We start from the raw sequence: 17,454 nt of genomic DNA, 5'->3' as shown, positions 1-17,454 counted from the left end.
GGCAACCAATAATTTCTGAATATCGGAAACAAGGGCTAATTATGGATTGATACTGAAGCATTTTGAAGGCGTTAATGTAACTCATTTGGACTTTGTCTTTACACTCATGCCAGATCCAAGAGGCACGGGGCATATTTTGTAAAATGGAAGTATTTCGTTAGATTTTTTTAATGCGTTTCCTACAGCTGCACTAATGTATTTGCAGTTTGTTGATGTATTCATTGCTTTCATCGGCTACTCCCCATAAACGAGGCAGTGTCTCCTTCCCCTGCTGCATTACAACGGACACAGAACCTTGATTTACCATGGCCCTTTGTGTGTGGGGAAGTGATAAGCCTCTTTTAATTTTTTCAAAACACATTTTTCATCTTTAGATGCCTCATAATGCGCAGCTTTTGCCTGAATCCAAATATATACAAGTAAACGGGATACCGTATCTTCGTGCGTTCTACTGAAGGTAAACAAGAAGGAACAAAGATAGAGTTGGCGCTGGTCCTGTCATAGGTCATCTTATCTTTCCATTATTCCCACTCCAGATATAAACCAAGCAGCTAGCGCTTTCTTCTTAAATGCCAAATAATCCTTTAAACAGAACATTCTTTTGATCCCTTGTTTCAATTTTTCGTTCAGTACATTCCTGTCAGACTTACAGAAAGTCAGTCTTTCTCTGCTATGGGCAGCAAGTGTTCTGCTCTTTTTCGCTGGGTCCTTGTGTAAAATATATATTTAGAAAAAAAAACATTGTATCTGATTGCTGTGACCTGTGCAGGATGACCAACTCCTGGGTGGAAGGAAAATTCCAATTTGATAACATTTCCCATGTTCCATTGTCAGCACATTGTCAGATGTTGCTTGTTTTAGAATGAGGTGATGCGGATTCGAGTGCATAATACAAATATTGTTGACAGTCCAGAGCTGTAGTGGCAAACTATTGACCCAAGCGTTACAGATCCACGTGAGAGTGTACAAACTCGTTCAACATTGTCTGCTTCTGTAGCTCATGAGAAGGCAGCTGTATATTTGAGAGTTCACCAATAGCCAAAAACTCCCAAACTACAGTTAATAATTGTCACATACTATTGTGTTATTTCAAATGAGTTATTTATTTCCACATATTTCCACAAACGACTGTGATTTAATATTAACAACTAATTTGTACATTGTGGCTTATTAATAGTGCAGACTGCAGACGACAAGTATCAGTTAGCAGGCACATTTGAATTCTCCTTGATACCATCGTTGCAATTCAACATTTTGGATTTTCATTTATAGGGAAATTTAATTTGAATTCTTTATAACAGCCTCGTGGATTTTCCATGGCACGTAATGTTTGGATCAGAGTTATTTTAAGTTCTGGATTTCATCCACAAGTAATTCAGCGGCATATATTTCTGTCACTTCTTGTTCAATGATTAAGTTCCTCATTCAACATAATCGGAAATTCGATACAGAACACTTACGCGTGGCACAACAATACTATTCTAAATTCCTACTCTTTGTAATAGACCAGAATATTCTGCATTAATTTCAGTTTCATATGCATTCAAACTTTAAGATAAAGCACAGGGAAAAAAGTTGTCACCCCCTGATGTCACATTGTATTGCGGGACTCCATTTTTAATTTCCCGCCAGCTTCAGTGTTTCGACAAGCAAGTGCAAAGTGAACTTTTAACCCGGCTTTTGACGTTTTTAAGTTATCAGGGAGCTGGCTGTTAACATTAAAAATGTAACCAGTGTTTGAACTGCAGTGAGTAGAACTCCACACAAACACGCCTGCATGGACACACCTTTTCCTGGCCATGGAATGATATGGAGCTGGCAATATAATTTAGTATTTTAAATATCCCGTAACAAAAATGAATACTTTTGTTCATGAGATGTCATGGTATTTTTTATCGCGTAGCCACAGTGCATATGGGATTCAAAATCAGTTTCACTCACTGGAGGTTGCCTTGTTGACTTTGATACATGTATCCCAGAATCTTGATGCCCAAGTCAGGTAGCCTCAGGAGTCCACGCAATCAATTGAGAAACAAATATTTGTCGGTTTTGTTTGCATATCTATTTCATAGGTAATTTATTTTGAGTTTGTAACTTACATGTTTGGACGTCCTTGGTCTCGATAAGATGTTTTAAGAGTTTCTCAGCACACTTGTTTAAGGTGAGCTGCCCATCTAAACACATCTGAGAGAGCACGAAAGGCCAGATAGACTTTGTAATAATCTGTAAGTGTCACAAGAAGGCTTACATTAACACTGCAATGAAGTTACTGTGAAAAGCCCCAAGTTGCCACATTCTGGCACCTGTTCGTGTATACTGAGAGAGAATTCAGAATGTCCAAATTACCTAACAGCACTTCTTTTGGGACTTGTGGGAAGAAACCGGAGCACCCGGAGGAAACCCACGCAGACACAGGGAGAATGTGCAGACTCCGCACAGACAGTGACCCAATCCGGGAATCAAACCTGGGACCCTGACGCTGTGAAGCAACAGTGCTAACCACTGTGCTACCATGCCACCCATGATTGGTTGGCAACAGACTTTCACATACATGTTAAAATTTAGACTTGATACCTGGTCCAGTTTCTATTTACATGGCCACCTTTGCACCATCCAAGAAGGAATACCTGGCCAATTATGACTGTAAATATTCCTAGAATTAACAGCAGAGACAGGTCATTTAACTCAGTAGATCTCTGGGAAGTTTATGTGACTCACAAGCCTCCTCCCACCTTACTTCATCTCACCCTATCGTCATGTCTACAATGTGTCAATATTTCTGTTTATTTATCCAGTAACTGCTTAATCAACCTGTCTGGCAGTTTGTCCAGTCATGGTTTAGTGAAATCTTTGTTTTCTTCTGAACTTGATCATGTTTAAAGTAAGACATTTAACCAATATTTTGAAAAAATGGCAGGCCTCCCTTGTCTCTAAGCTCAGTTACCCCGTCATTGGGCAAGTAAAGGTGTTCTTTGTAACATACGGAACGTCGATGTGCCAATGGAAGTGGACTGAGATGCTGAACTTGAAAAAATAGCAAGAATAAAAGCCAAAAATGTAACAGAAGCATCAGTGTCAAACTGGTAGCTGCAGAATAACAATGTTATCAGTGAAAATTGGCAATGGATTAGCTATGTTCAGTCAAGAGAGTTCAATGCAGATAATTGTGTTCTATTTTATGCTTGGGTTGAGGATTTTCCATTTTGTTTTGCTTGAATCAGGATGTATGTACAATGGGTAGTTGCTTGTTCAGTTGAGGTTTTTTGCTCAGATCAGGTATATTTTTTGGAGTGAATATGTATCTGTCCATTTAAAATTTCCATGGTGGACATTTATGATATCACACTCATGTACAGTTATATCTTCTCCTTCTTCGGCAGTTCCTTGGGATCAAGGATGAGTCGCTTTCACTCCAATACGATGAGTTCTGAGATGGCAGAAAACCCCAATATATGATCTGCAGATTTTGCCACCTGCGGGGCAGTTGGTGCTTGGATGGCCTGCTGGACAAGTTGTTTGGAGGATTGTGCACTCTGTCCAACACCTTAAATTTGCCTTTGCTTGTTCCTGACAAATCTTCTGAATATGTTCAGTGCCTTCTCAAACTTGCCTATTTTGGGTGGTCACAAGCCAGATACTCCCAGGAGTTGGCATAGATGTTTAACTTTTCCAGGGATGCATTCCGGAGATGCCTAAAGTGTTTGACATTGACCTCTTGGAAGTCCCCTGCTGTGACCAAATTCTGAGCAGAGCAGTTGTTTTGGGGGTCTGGTGTCAGTCCTAACAACATGGGCAGCATGTTGGCACAGTGATTAGCACTGCTGCCTCAGAGTGCCAGTGACCCGAGTTCAACTCCGGTTTTGAGTGACTGTGGAGTTTTTCACATTCTCCCCATGTCTGCATGTCCTCCAGGTGTTCTGGTTTCCTCCCACAGTCCAAAGATGTGCAGGTTAGGTGGATTGGCCATGCTAAATTTTCCCTAAGTGTCTAGGGATGTGCAGGTTAGGTTATGGGGATTGGGTGGGTGAGTGGACCTAGGTCGGGAGCTACCTCTTTCAGAGGGTCAGCACAGACCTGATGGTCAAATGGCTTCCTCCTGCACTGTCGGGATTCTATGATGCCAAGAGGATGTCCTGCCCAGCAAAGCTGGATGATTGGACCACAATTCTTGCAAAGAGATTTGGGGTATCTTGCAAAGGCAACTTTGGCAGTTCTTTGAAGTATCTGCTGTAGGCACCTATACAGCGATATAGAAAGAGAGTAGTAAACATGGTTTATCTTTCCATACAGCAGCAGATGGCTACCTTTCCAATATTGTTTAAAATCTTATGCTTTTGAGAACAAAACTACCAAAATCAAGATTCAGATATGTTTCATACCTTAAATCTATTGAGCGTCAAAACTCAAATGTGATGTTTTGGCAAACCAGATTTTTAAGGTTATGGGTTTGATATCCAATTATGACATAATTGGAAATAAGGGTTCTGTGCTGCATTTGTGACAGCGGCCAGTGAAATTAAAAATGAGATTTTTTAAATTGAAAAACAAATTCTCTATATATCTTTCTTTTAAATATCTATATCAGAGTGGGTAGTGAAATGAAATGTTTAATTATTAGTAGTAATCACTTGTAATTTAACTTTTATTTTACGGAGGGATTTTTATGCTCCATCATGGTGAGAGATTTAATTGCAGGAAAAAATCACCTCCTGTTGCAATAAAGCATTATTCAGTTCAGATACAAGGCTTCACAAGACTGAGGCCTAAATTTTATGCTCCCTTGCTGGTGGGTTTGGAGGCGGTGGTGAGCATAAAATTATTCAGATGGGCTTCCTGCTGGGTTCCCACCAGCCACAACTTCTTTGCAATTTTACACTGGGTGGGCGAGGCCCCAGATTGGCTGCACACTCTTGCCCAAGTTGAGCCCCTTAAGTGGCTACTTATTGACTGCTTACGGCCATTTCCCAGCCAGCCTCAATATTTAGGTCATTGAGAGCGAGGCCCAATGCCTTCACAATGTGTTCTGATGTTACAAAAGGTGGCCCGGCTGGAGGTAAGAAATCACCCGGGAGCCAGGTGATGTCTGGGAAACAGGCAATTAACAATGATTTGACCAGGTTTTCTAATTTTTCCAGGAGTGCCCAGGAACAGCAGCACTTTGGAGCTTCACCAGCTATAACAAAGTGGGGACTTTAGTGAGATGTCAGTGTTAGCTGCAGGCAGCAGTATTATTACTGGCTTGGCAGACAGGATGAGACTGACTGGGCAGTAGAAGTAGGAGCTGAGAGCAAGGGCGAATTTGCCTAGCACAGCAGATGGCTCAATTGTCGTCATGGAATTGACACTGGTATCTATGGAGTAGAAGGAAGTGGAAGGCTCAGAGTGTGGCTGTTTGCTAAGGGCCTCTAATGAGGAGGAGCATTAGTGAGGGAGCAAGCTGCAACCACTGGGCAGCAGGAACGCAGCACCTAGAGGGTCACCAGGATCAGGAGTTTGGAAGTGGGCAAGGGAGAGGACGTGCAGATGCGGGTGAAACCAACCACTGCAACACAAATGATGCCTCCTGTTGGTGACCTAATTTCCTGCAAATGTTTTGGGAGCAGAGTCGTCAAAGAATGCACCTCTCCATGGAGACCATTCATTACTGACCAATGTACCACGAATGCAGATTAGCTGGATCCTATAGAGAGGAGAGTGCACCTATCACATTGATGATTGCCATGCCGCTGAATCTCGACACCTCAGGGTCATTCCAGGGATCTTCAGAGGATATCTATGGGATCTCCCAGTCTGTGGCTTATTGCTGTATCAGGAAGATCACCAATGACATGTTCAAGGGGGCTATCCAGTATGCATGGTTTTGCACTGATCTGGACAATCAAGCTGAGAGGGCCATAGGTTTCAGGACTATTTTCGGACTACCCCAGCGGAAGGTGTCATGGACTGCACACACATGGCCATCAAGGCTCCTTCAGCACAGGCAGCAGCCTTCATCAACAGGAATGATGTCAACTCACTCAATGGTCTGTGACCACTTCAATCAAATCTTTCAGATCTGTGCAAGGATCCTGGGAAATTGTTAGAATGTATACATACTAAGGCAGCACTGGGTCCCAACCTGTTCAGGCCCTTGGTGCAGCTTCAGTGATGGATACTGTGTGACGAAATGGCTGATGACACCAATGAGGAACTCTAGTACAGATGCAGAAGAGAGAAATAACAGATGCCACATGACAACACGTGCGACCATTGAACAGGCCATAGGACAACTGAAGACGAGTTTCAGATGCCTGGATAGATCTGCTTGGGCCTTTCAAACTTCCCCAGCAGAGTCTCACACATTGTGCTGTGCTTTGCGCTGGTGTTACACAGGGGAGAAGTATTGGACAATGAAGATATCCAGGGTACCCAGGATATCCAGGGTATGATGTTTTCTCTGGTGCTGAGGATCATGGTGGGTGGGGGTGGGGGGGGATGTTTGTCTGTGGAGACCAGGTACCACAGGGTGAACACTTTGAGCACATCAGACAAAGTGCGATGAGAAAAACACAAGGGAGGGTCACAGAGAACTTACTCAGGCATGTTTCACTTGAATCCTACCCAGTCAATCCAATAATTCCTCCAACTTCTGCTGACCCAATGTGCTGTCCTTGATTATCCTTACTATTTCCCTGCAGCCCTTCATCACATGAGATAGCAGCATGTGAAATGCTGTGACTTCACTCAGTGTGCTTCTTCCCTGCACACCCTGGGTGGCCACTAACAAACTGTTCATCGCCCAGCTTCCAACAAAGTTACAAATAATAATAATAATAATAATAATAATAATCGCTTATTGTCACAAGTAGGCTTCAATTAAGTTACTGTGAAAAACCCCTAGTCACCATATTCTGGCGCCTGTTCGGGGATTGAACCCGTGCTGCTGGCCTTGTTCTGCATTACAAGCCAGCTGTTCAGCCCACTGTGCTAAACCAGCCCCTGATGACTGGGACAAAGGGGAATTTTCACTCCTGGTCCTTCTTGACCTGTCTGTGGCCTTTGATGTATTGACCACACCGTCCTCCTCCACTGTCTTGGGACTGCCCTCACCTGGTTCCATTCTTACCTATCTAATTGTAGCCAGAGAATTACTTGCAATAGTTTCTCTTCCTGATCCTGCATCGTTATCTCTGATGTCGCCCAAGGATCTATCCTTGGTCCCCTCCTATTTCTCAAATACATGCTGGCTGTAAGTGACATTACCCGAAGGCACAGTGTTAGTTTTCACACCTGCTGATGATACCTAGCTCTAACTCACCGCCACCTCTCTCGACTCCTCCACTCTTGCTGAACTATCAGACTGCTTATCCATCATCCTGTGCTGAGTGAGCAGAAATTCCCTCCAATTAAATATTGGGAAGACTGAAGCCATTTCAAACTTCGAACCCTCACTGCCGGCAGCAGCCCACTCCCTGGCAACAGTCTTAGATTAGGACAGTCTGTTTGTGACCTGAGTATCATATTTCATCCCCCTGATCAGCTTCTGACCCCATGGCCATGTCATCGCTGAGAACATCCGCTTCTACACCCATTGTACCACCCAACGTTGCTCCTGTGTCAGATCATCTGCTGCTAAAACCCTCATTCATGCATTTGTTACTTCTATACTTGACTAATTCAAAGCACATCTGGCTGGTCTCCCACAGACAACACTCCATAAACTTGAAGTCATCCAAAACTCTGCTGCCTGTGGTTTAACTTACAGCAAGTCTCATTCCCCCTATCACCTTTGTGCTCACTGACCTATATTCTCTCCCGACTGAGCAATATCTTGAGTTTAAAATTCTCAACCTTGATTTCACATCCTTACAACACCCAGCCTGTCCTTATCTCTGTAATCTCCTCCTGCCCTACAGCCTTCAGAGATATCTGTGTCCTCTAATTCTGGCGTCGTGTGCATTGCCAATTATAATTGTTCCATCATTGGTGGCCATGCCTTCAGTTGTCTAGGCTCAGGCTCTGGAATTCCCTCCCTAAAACTCTGTCTCTCTGACTCATTTCCTCGTTTATACTCCTTAAAACCTATTGGACTAAGGTTTCAGTCATTTGACCTAACGTCTCCATGTGCGACTTAATGTCATGTTTTAATTGATAATGCTGCTGGTGAAGTGTCTTGGGAAATTTCATCATGTTAAGTGCACTGCATAAATGTAAATTGTTGTGCTGGTGTTTTTAAAGAAATAAAGGGTCTTTTTCATGGCCACCAAAGAACAATACATTTCAGACAAGTACACATCAAGGACAGCAATGTGGCACAGTGGTTAGCATTGCTGCCTCACTGCGCCAGGGACCCGGGTGCGATTCCGACCTTGGGTGACTATTTATATGGAGTTTGCACTTTCTCCCCACGTCTGCATAGGTTTCCTCTGGATTCTCCGGTTTCCTCCCATAGTCCAAAGCCGTGTAGGTGAATTGGTCATGCTAAGTTGCTCCTTCGGGTCCAAGGATGTGTAGATTAGCTGGGGTTACGGGGTAGGGCAGGAGAGTGGGCCTAGGTAGGGTGCTCTTTCAGAGGATTGGTGTGGATTTCATGGGCCAAATGGCCTCTTTCTGCACTGTAGAGATTCCGTGGTCCGAAGGTAGCATCTAAAATCAGGAAATAAACTCGTCCAGCTCAAGTGCAGCTATCTGGATTTCCACATTCGGCCCATCAAATCTGCACCAATCTTTCAAAAGACCACCCTACCTAGGCCCAATCCCCCGATCTGTTCCTGCACCCCATCTTAAGGGGGCAATTTTTATAAAAGCAAATTACTGCGGATGCTGGAATCTGAAACGAAAGGGAAATGCTGGAAAATCTCAGCAAGTCTGGCAGCATCTGTAGGGAGAGAAAAGAGCTAATGTTTCAAGTCCGATGACTCTTTGTCAAAGCTCCAATTTTTACCATGGCCAATCCACCTAACCTGCAAATCTTTGGATTGTGGGAGGAAACCGGAGCACCTGGAGGAAACCTACACATACAAGAGGAGAATGTACAAACTCCACACAATCACCCGAGATCAAAAATAAACCCAGGTCCCTGGTGCTGTGAGGCAGCAGTGCTAACCACTGTGCCATCGTGCCACCCCTTGTGAGGAGTTTGAGGACTTGACAATGACTCCAGTGTCTCACCTCTCTCCTCACCCGACCATTCCTGCAGAAAGCTCTTGGAGGTGGCAATAACATGCAGCTCTGCACAAATCTCCAGCATCCTCCAACCAGCTTGCTGGATGTGTTTCTTCACGACAGTCGTCAATCTCTCACTGAAGGAAATTATGCACACACACAAGTCATTCCTGCCCTCACAAACTGAATGGACTCCTCTATCACTCGCACTTGGGTGTGCAAAGCCTCTGGAAGCTCCAGAACATGTTTGCACATCTTACCCTATAGCCCCATTATCTGATACCTTGCTGAAGATTCCAAAGCTCTATCACTGAGGTTCTGGAACTTTCCTTCCCTCATGCTAGCACCTATTTGGCTGTGCCTGATAATATTTCAGCCCATGGTGTGAAAAGAAAAATCATTTGCAATCCAAATATATCTAACCTATGGGCTGTCACATGTATTTCTCCAATCTTTTCAAAGATAGATTGAGAGAACACCTGGGTTGAATTTACATGGTCTTGGCTAGGCGAGCTAGGAGTTGGGGCTGGGCCAGGATAATAGCAGGTAACCATGTTGGGAATACTCCCTGATTCGTTCCCACTGTCAGGGCAGTGCCCCGGGGTCAGGCTGGCAGGCAGATCAGCTGTTCAACACAAGTGGGCAGCCAATGAAGCCATTAAGACCCCAATCATGAGCAATCGTTCATGAAATGCTAGCAGCAGAGCGGCCCCTCCCCACTGCAGGGAGGCTACCAGCTTAATGGAGGTGGCAGTAGTCAGTGGTGGGTGGCGGAGTGGGGCGGGGGGGGGGGGGGGGGAGGGGGGGGGGGATGGTGCTAGGGTTTGTGGCTTTGGGCTCTTCCCACATAGCAAAGCCATAATGGACACCTCTAAGCTCCAAATATTGAAGGTGCCCGTCTATTCCCCCAAAGTTACAAATATTGGGGGCATTTTAAACCCTCATGACAGGTGGGAGAGGGTCAGTATATGAAAGCCAACACAACCCAACGAAAGACATGGCTACATCCAGTCTCATCACGGTGGATTTGGGAATATCTGAGTTACCTGTCTGGAAGAGGTGGGTCTGTAATTACAATAGGAAGGCTCTATTCCTTAGATTTTGGGAATCATTTGAATTTAATGTTGGTTGACCTGGTTTCCCAGGCCTCAGACAACACAGCAATGAATGGAAGGTGCAGATGCCGAATCCAGAAGATGAAGTGCTACTTATAGCACTACCTGAGGGCCAGGAGAAGCTAGAGGATTTGTCCTCAAGCACAGTTGGTGCTGTGATCTGCTCCCCTCCCTGTGATCTTCCAAACACCCAATTATGCTCCAAATGACCCTCCTGTCCTCCCTCCTCTGGTGCTGAAATCTTACATTTGCCCTTCCCTTCCTACCAGTCCTCCTCCCTTCATACAATTCTACTCCCCTCCTTTCCTCTTCTCTCCATGTTTTTCTCCTCAACCACCCACCCCTGCCACAATGTCCCAAACGTTTTCCATGATCTGGAGATGACCTCCAGCTGTTCCTGCCATGGCCTTCTGCTGCTGGATTCCTGTCTGGCAGCTGGTCAAACTCTCAATCTGGACAGTATCAGGGCAGGAAATGGAGTGGAAAAAAACAAAGATTAGGCTGTGCCATTAAATTAAGCAGAATCTCCATGTTTCTGGCATTTCCAGGTAACCTACTTTGGGCACATATCCCTGCTTCCCCCTCACTTCTCCACAAATTAAATTAAAATCGCTTATTGTCACAAGTAGGCTTCAAATGAAGCTACTGTGAAAAGCCCCTAGTCGCCACATTCCAGCGCCTGTTCGGGGAGGTTGATACGGGAATCGAACCCTGCTGCTGGCCTGCCTTGGTCTGCTTACAAAGCCAGCGATTTTGCCCTGTGCTAAACCAGCCCAAATTGGAACTATATGCTATTTAGTTTCTTTGTATCTTCCTCAGTCTACGTTTCTGCCTGCAGGTTTTCATAACTAAAGTTACCATTGCTTCATCAATTCTTCCCGATTTATCTCCTGTCTTTTTATTCTTTGTGCAGCTTGGCCCTCCACTGAAGATTTTCAATTAAATTATTCTGTGGTTATCCTTATCGGGTGTAATTTCGTTGGTTAGCAAGTAGACATTTATGAAAATTAGCCAATGAGTTTCAAGGCATATTAAAGTAACATCTATATAACAAACTGGAATCATAAATTTTATTCTGCTGACAGATGTATGTACTAAAGGTGGTGATAAGAACCTCATTCAATACAAGGCCTGTCTTTCCCTTTTTCCACACTCCCTCTTCCTGCTGTTCTTTCCCCATTCCTCTACTATTCTCCACACTTTCTTTCTTGCCTTTCTTTCTTCTGCCTTACTACGCAAAATTTTCAAGAGGTGGATGTGAGCCTGACATTATTGGTAAGTGTGTGAGGGTGAGGTGGAGTAGCTGGATGTTAGGCATGAGATAACATTGCTGCTGGGTGAGTGACGTGAGAGTGGTAAATTGAGCAGCTTGAGAGGCTGATGGTGCTGCGGGTAGGATATGTCATTTGAAGGTGCATTCACTGAGCTCAACTACACTTACGAGGTTATTGAGCTTCGGGCAGAACTGTAGCCAGGACCTCGGGGCCAGAGTTTAACAATTGACCTCAGACCATTCTGAGGACCTCCTGGCACCTTGTGGAAACATCACCTAGGAACATATAAACAGGGGTAGGCCATTCGGCCCATTGAGCCTGCTCCACCATTCAGTTAGATCATGGTTGATCATTTATCTGAGCACCTCTTTTCCGTGCAGTTTTCCAAATTGGCACCAAACAAACAGGAAAAACTCCTAAGCTTTGAAAGGAACTGACCTTTTATAGGCTTAGTTTATATGCGATCCATAGTTAAATTACGATAATTTTGTATTTAGCATCCATAGATCAGTTTGTTCACAACCCTATGGAGAGAAATGGCCATTTGAACAAGTTCATTAATATTGCTACTAAGTTCAGTGTGATTCATTTTAAACAGTTTTTTGGAAGTGGAAAAGCTGCCTCCTAAGTATATGGGCAAGATACAAAAAGGCAAATAATAACTTGAAGTGTAGAAAGACAAAATGCAAAATAAAAGGCAAAAATTAAGTGACTGTAAGGCCTGATCAGGAAGTATTGAGTAAATAGAGGATATCCCATATAGTAACAATGATAGATTACGCCAGAAGAAACAAAGACGGAAAACCTCAAAAATAGCATTGCCCAGAATAATTAAGCTTAAGAAACCTTCTTGCCATTGACTTCACATGAATCTTTGTCCTACATAAATGCTGTTAACGGTTATACTGCCTTCCCCTGCCAATGATGCACAGGACATACACATCGCACCATAAACACATTCCACCTGACATCATCTAACAACATTTGTGGGTTTAAATTGGCCTGATTTATCCCAGTTTCTACACAAGAAATAAGTATGCAAATCCAGTTGCTGGACTTGGATATTTCAGGCCCGCAGCAGCAATAATGGATGTCCAAAAACAGAGCCCTGACCCGTCACCTTGCTGACCCTGTGGACCAAAAACACTTCAGATAAGTCACAAGCTTGTACCCAAGCCTTGCTCGCATTATCTGATCTGAGTAGGGCAAGACACAAGGGATATGTCCCATTTCTACAGGCACCCATGCATACCATGACATAATGTCTGCTTCATTATTTCATTGCATTAACCTGTTGTAGGGCTTCCTGGTTTCCCCTGCTTACTTATGTTCAAAATCGTTTCCTCTCCTCAGGTTCTGGGTCCTATCAAAATTGCCATCATCGTCCCTTCTAATAAAGCTCACCATTTATGTTTCTGTCCTATAAACAAATTGTATGTCTCCAACCTCACCCACAACTATCTGATCCCTAAAGTCTGTGAATGAATTATAGCCTTCCAGATCTGTGGCAATCTATCCCACCTCTCTATGTTTAACTCTTTCCAATAATGTTTCTCCTCTGCCACAACGAGTGGTCATAAACAAAGTCACAAATTCCATCGCCTGGGATTGGTCCTCCTCATCTTATTTTTTGATTCGTTCATAGGATATGGGCGTCACTGGCTGGGCCAGCATTTATTGCCCATCCCTGAGGGCATTTAAAAGTCAACCACATTGCTGTGGGTCTGGAGTCACGTGTAGGTCAGACCAGGTAAGGCCGACAGGTTTCCTTCCCTAAAGGACACTAGTGAACCAGATGGGTTTTTTATGACAATCAACAATGGTTTCATGATAATCGTAAGAAGTCTTACAACACCAGGTTAAAGTCCAACAGGTTTGTTTTGAATCACTAGCTTTCGGAGCACTGCTCCTTCCTCAGGTGAATGAAGAGGTGGGTTCCAGAAACATATATATAGAGAAAGTCAAAGACGCAATACGATACTTTGAATGCGAGGCTTTGCAGGTAATTAAGTCTACAGGTCCAGACGGAGCAACTGCAGAGAGGCATAGTCACAGGTTAAAGAGGTGTGGATTGTCTCAAGCCAGGACAGTTGGTAGGATTTTGCAACCCCAGGCTAGATGGCGGGGGTGAATGTAATGTGACATGAATCCAAGGTCCCGGTTCAGGCTGTACTCATGTGTGCGGAACTTGGCTATAAGTTTCTGCTCGGCAATTCTGCGTTGTTGCGCGTCCTGAAAGCCGCCTTGGAGAATGCTTACCCGGAGATCAGAGGCTGAATGCCCTTGACTGCTGAAATGTTCCCCGACTGGAAGGGAACATTCCTGCTTGGCGATTATCGTGCGATGTCCGTTCATCTGTTGTCACAGCGTCTGCATGGTCTCGCCAACGTACCACGCTTCGGGACACTCTTTCCTGCAGAGTATGAGGTAAACAACGCTGGCCGACTCGCACGAGTATGTACCACGGAGCTGGTGAGTGGTATTCTCACGTGTAATGGTGGTACCCATGTCGATGATCTGGCACGTCTTGCAGAGATTGCCATGGCAGGGTTATGTGGTGTGGTGGTCGCTGATCTGAAGGCTGGGTAGTTTACTGCAAATAATGGTTTGTTTAAGGTTGCGCGGTTGTTTGAAGGCAACTAGTGGGGTTGTGGGGATGAGCTTGGCAAGATGTTTGTCTTCATCAATGACGTGTTGAAGACTGCGAAGAGGATGTCGTAGTTTCTCTGCTTCGGGGAAGTACTGGATGACAAAAGGTACTCTGTTGGTTGTGTCCCGTGTTTGTCTCCTGAGGAGGTCAGTGCAGTTTTTTTGCTGTGGAGCGTTGGAACTGTTGAGTTGAGCACCATATCCCGTTCATACGAGGGCATCTTTCAGCATCTTTAGATGTCTCCTCCTCCTCCTCCTCGTCCGAGAACTTCACTTCATGGTCATCATTAGACTTTTAATTACAGATTTTTTGAATTGAAAATAGCGTTTCAAGACTCAATCCAGATTGACCATATAATACAGGTTGACACATCAGTGACAGATCAGATGTTAAACCAAGATTCTGACCTCTTTAAAAGACCACATGGCACTATTCAAAGAAGAGCAGGAGGGTTTGTTAGTTGTTTATCCCTCAACCTGTATGACTCAAAAGTTATCTAGCATAATCACATTGCTGTTTCTGGGAGTGTGCTAATTGTTGATCATGTTTACGCATATTATAATAGTGACTGCACTTTAAAAATGTTTTTGATGATTGGGACATTGTGAAGCCACCACATAAGTGCAAGTTCTACCTTTCTTCTGGTGTCTCTGAGTCAGAATGTCAGCCTGGTGTCAGGTTTGTTTTGTAAATCCACTCAACTGAGAAACTGAAGCAAGTTCGAACCTAGCTGCTTGGGACACAGGGAACTGTGTTGGCTCGCTGCACTATTCAGTGCCCCACCTACCACAATTGCATTTATTTCAGCTTTCGTTTAGTTACCTAGAGTCACATGCAGGCGGCAATTAAGCTTCTTTCTAATTTTACAAGGAAATTCATAAAATTAGAGATGCCTTTATAACATCATAAAATCTATTATTTAGCAGGTGTTAACTGCAATGGAGAAGCAAAACTGTTCATTCGTTTCTGTCATTTTAACTCTGATATTAAAACATTCTGTCATTCCTGGACCATTCTTTGTTAGTGCGCAACAAGTACCAATTGAGGAATGTAACTGGATATGGGGGTCAAACGCTTGGTCACAAATTTAGCACCTTTTTAACTTTCTCATACATACATTCAGTTGTGATTTTTCTATCCCACTTGTCCACATCATTACTAAATGGAAAGTACTTAAACATATGCGTCAATATTATATGGTCCATTTGGTAATATGATTGGGCACGCCCATCACAAAAGAGATTCCAAGAATATAATTAGATACACAATGATATCCTTTGTAGTTTGCTGAAATGTGAATTTTATGAAGTTGTGACAATAAAAAATACGAACAAATTACATTCAAAAATATATCTGGATATTGGTGTCATTGGCAATACATCCCTAGTTGCTCATTATTAAGTGGTGGTGGGCCGCCTTAGAACATAGAACATAGAACAGTACAGCACAGAACAGGCCCTTCGGCCCTCGGTGTTGTGCCGAGCAATGATCACCCTACTCAAACCCACGTATCCACCCTATACCCGTAACCCAACAACCCCCCCTTAACCTTACTTTTTAGGACACTACGGGCAATTTAGCATGGCCAATCCACCTAACCCGCACATCTTTGGACTGTGGGAGGAAACCGGAGCACCCGGAGGAAACCCACGCACACAAGGGGAGGACGTGCAGACTCCACACAGACAGTGACCCAGCCAGGAATCGAACCTGGGACCCTGGAGCTGTGAAGCATTTATGCTAACCACCATGCTACCATGCTGCCTTCTCGAAGAGCTACAGCCTGTGTCGTGAATGTACTCTCAGTTAGGTAGGAAGTTTCACATGTTTTGCCCAGTTTTCTTGAAAAAACAGTGATACTTATCCATGTCATGATGGTGTCATGCACCAGATGTCTTTATCCTTCTAAGTGGTAGAGATAGTATGCAATGCAACCAAAGTACACCAACGGTGGAGGAAGTGATATTTTAAACTCATCAATTGGGTGCAAATCAAGTTGACAGGGTTTAAAGTGGGTCAGGGAGATCCAAGATACTGTTCTGGTACTTGATTTTGACTTTCTCAGAAGATTTCCACAGTTGGCTGAGCATTGGCTTGGTAGAAGAGTAAAGCTTTAATTCAAGGTTAGGATCAATCTTTGGTTTAAAATGAACTTATATGATGATATCAACATTAAATTGCTGAAAGGGAATGTTCATTTCAATGGATGAAATTCTGAAGTAGATGGATTCATCACAACAAGGTTGAAGAATTTGTCACAATGGCCAATGTATTTCATGAAACATGATCTTGATATATGCCACCCTCACAGGATTTTTGATCTTGCTGTTCTCTCTTCACATTGGCTGTGCTTCGGTCAAAGGTTTCAGGGATGGTATCAAAAATTGTAGTCAGGGTCAACCATTGGAGCAGAGAGGTCAAAGCTGCATAAGCAGCAAAGTAGTGGTAGTAGCTCCTTTTAATAAATAGCATATTAATCACTGCATTTTCATGAATGTGTATAAAAGGAGTTCATGAGAAACTCCACCTGTGGAATAAGTATGAGATAAGAATGTAAACTTGAGGTGGAAATTTCTATTTCTAAAATAATCCTTCAGTCCAAATAGCTGTCAGATGACTTAATGCTTTTAGGGGGGGGAAAAATGCTACAAAATTTTTTAACAGTAGCATTCTATAAAGCCATGCACTGTACCAAGAGCAAAAGCAATTTGTGATATAAACATATGACAAAAATAAATTAAGGAGGCATTTTTCTGGATTTTGCTACTAATAAAGGTACGATCTGGAGAAAGTTCAAGACATTCACCTGCTAGAATCATAGAATTTACAGTGCAGAAGGAGGCCATTCGGCCAATCGAGTCTGCACCGGCCCTTGGAATGAGCACCCTAGATAAGCCCACACCTCCACCCTATCCCATTAACCCAGTGACCCCCACCTAACTTTTTTGGACACTAAGGGCAATTTAGCATGGCCGATCCACCTTAACCGGCATATCTTTGGACTGTGGGAGTAAACCGGAGCACCCGGAGGAAACCCACACATACATGCAGACTCCACACAGAGAGTGACCCAGCTGGGAATCAAACCTGGGAACCTGGAGCTGTGAAGCAACAGTGCTAACTACTGTGCTACCTTCCAGTTGATAGAATATTCCCATCATCCAAAATATATCAAATAAAGAGCAATAACAGGTTGTTTATGGTGTCATGAAAGCAATTAATAGGATTGTTGGGTGCATTTTAGACATTCTGCTGTAGTTATTTTAGTCAG

The sequence above is a fragment of the Scyliorhinus canicula genome, chromosome 10 (genome assembly GCF_902713615.1).
Source record: "Scyliorhinus canicula chromosome 10, sScyCan1.1, whole genome shotgun sequence".
Classification (NCBI taxonomy): Eukaryota; Metazoa; Chordata; class Chondrichthyes; order Carcharhiniformes; family Scyliorhinidae; genus Scyliorhinus; species Scyliorhinus canicula.
Note: the sequence above shows the minus strand (reverse complement) of the source record.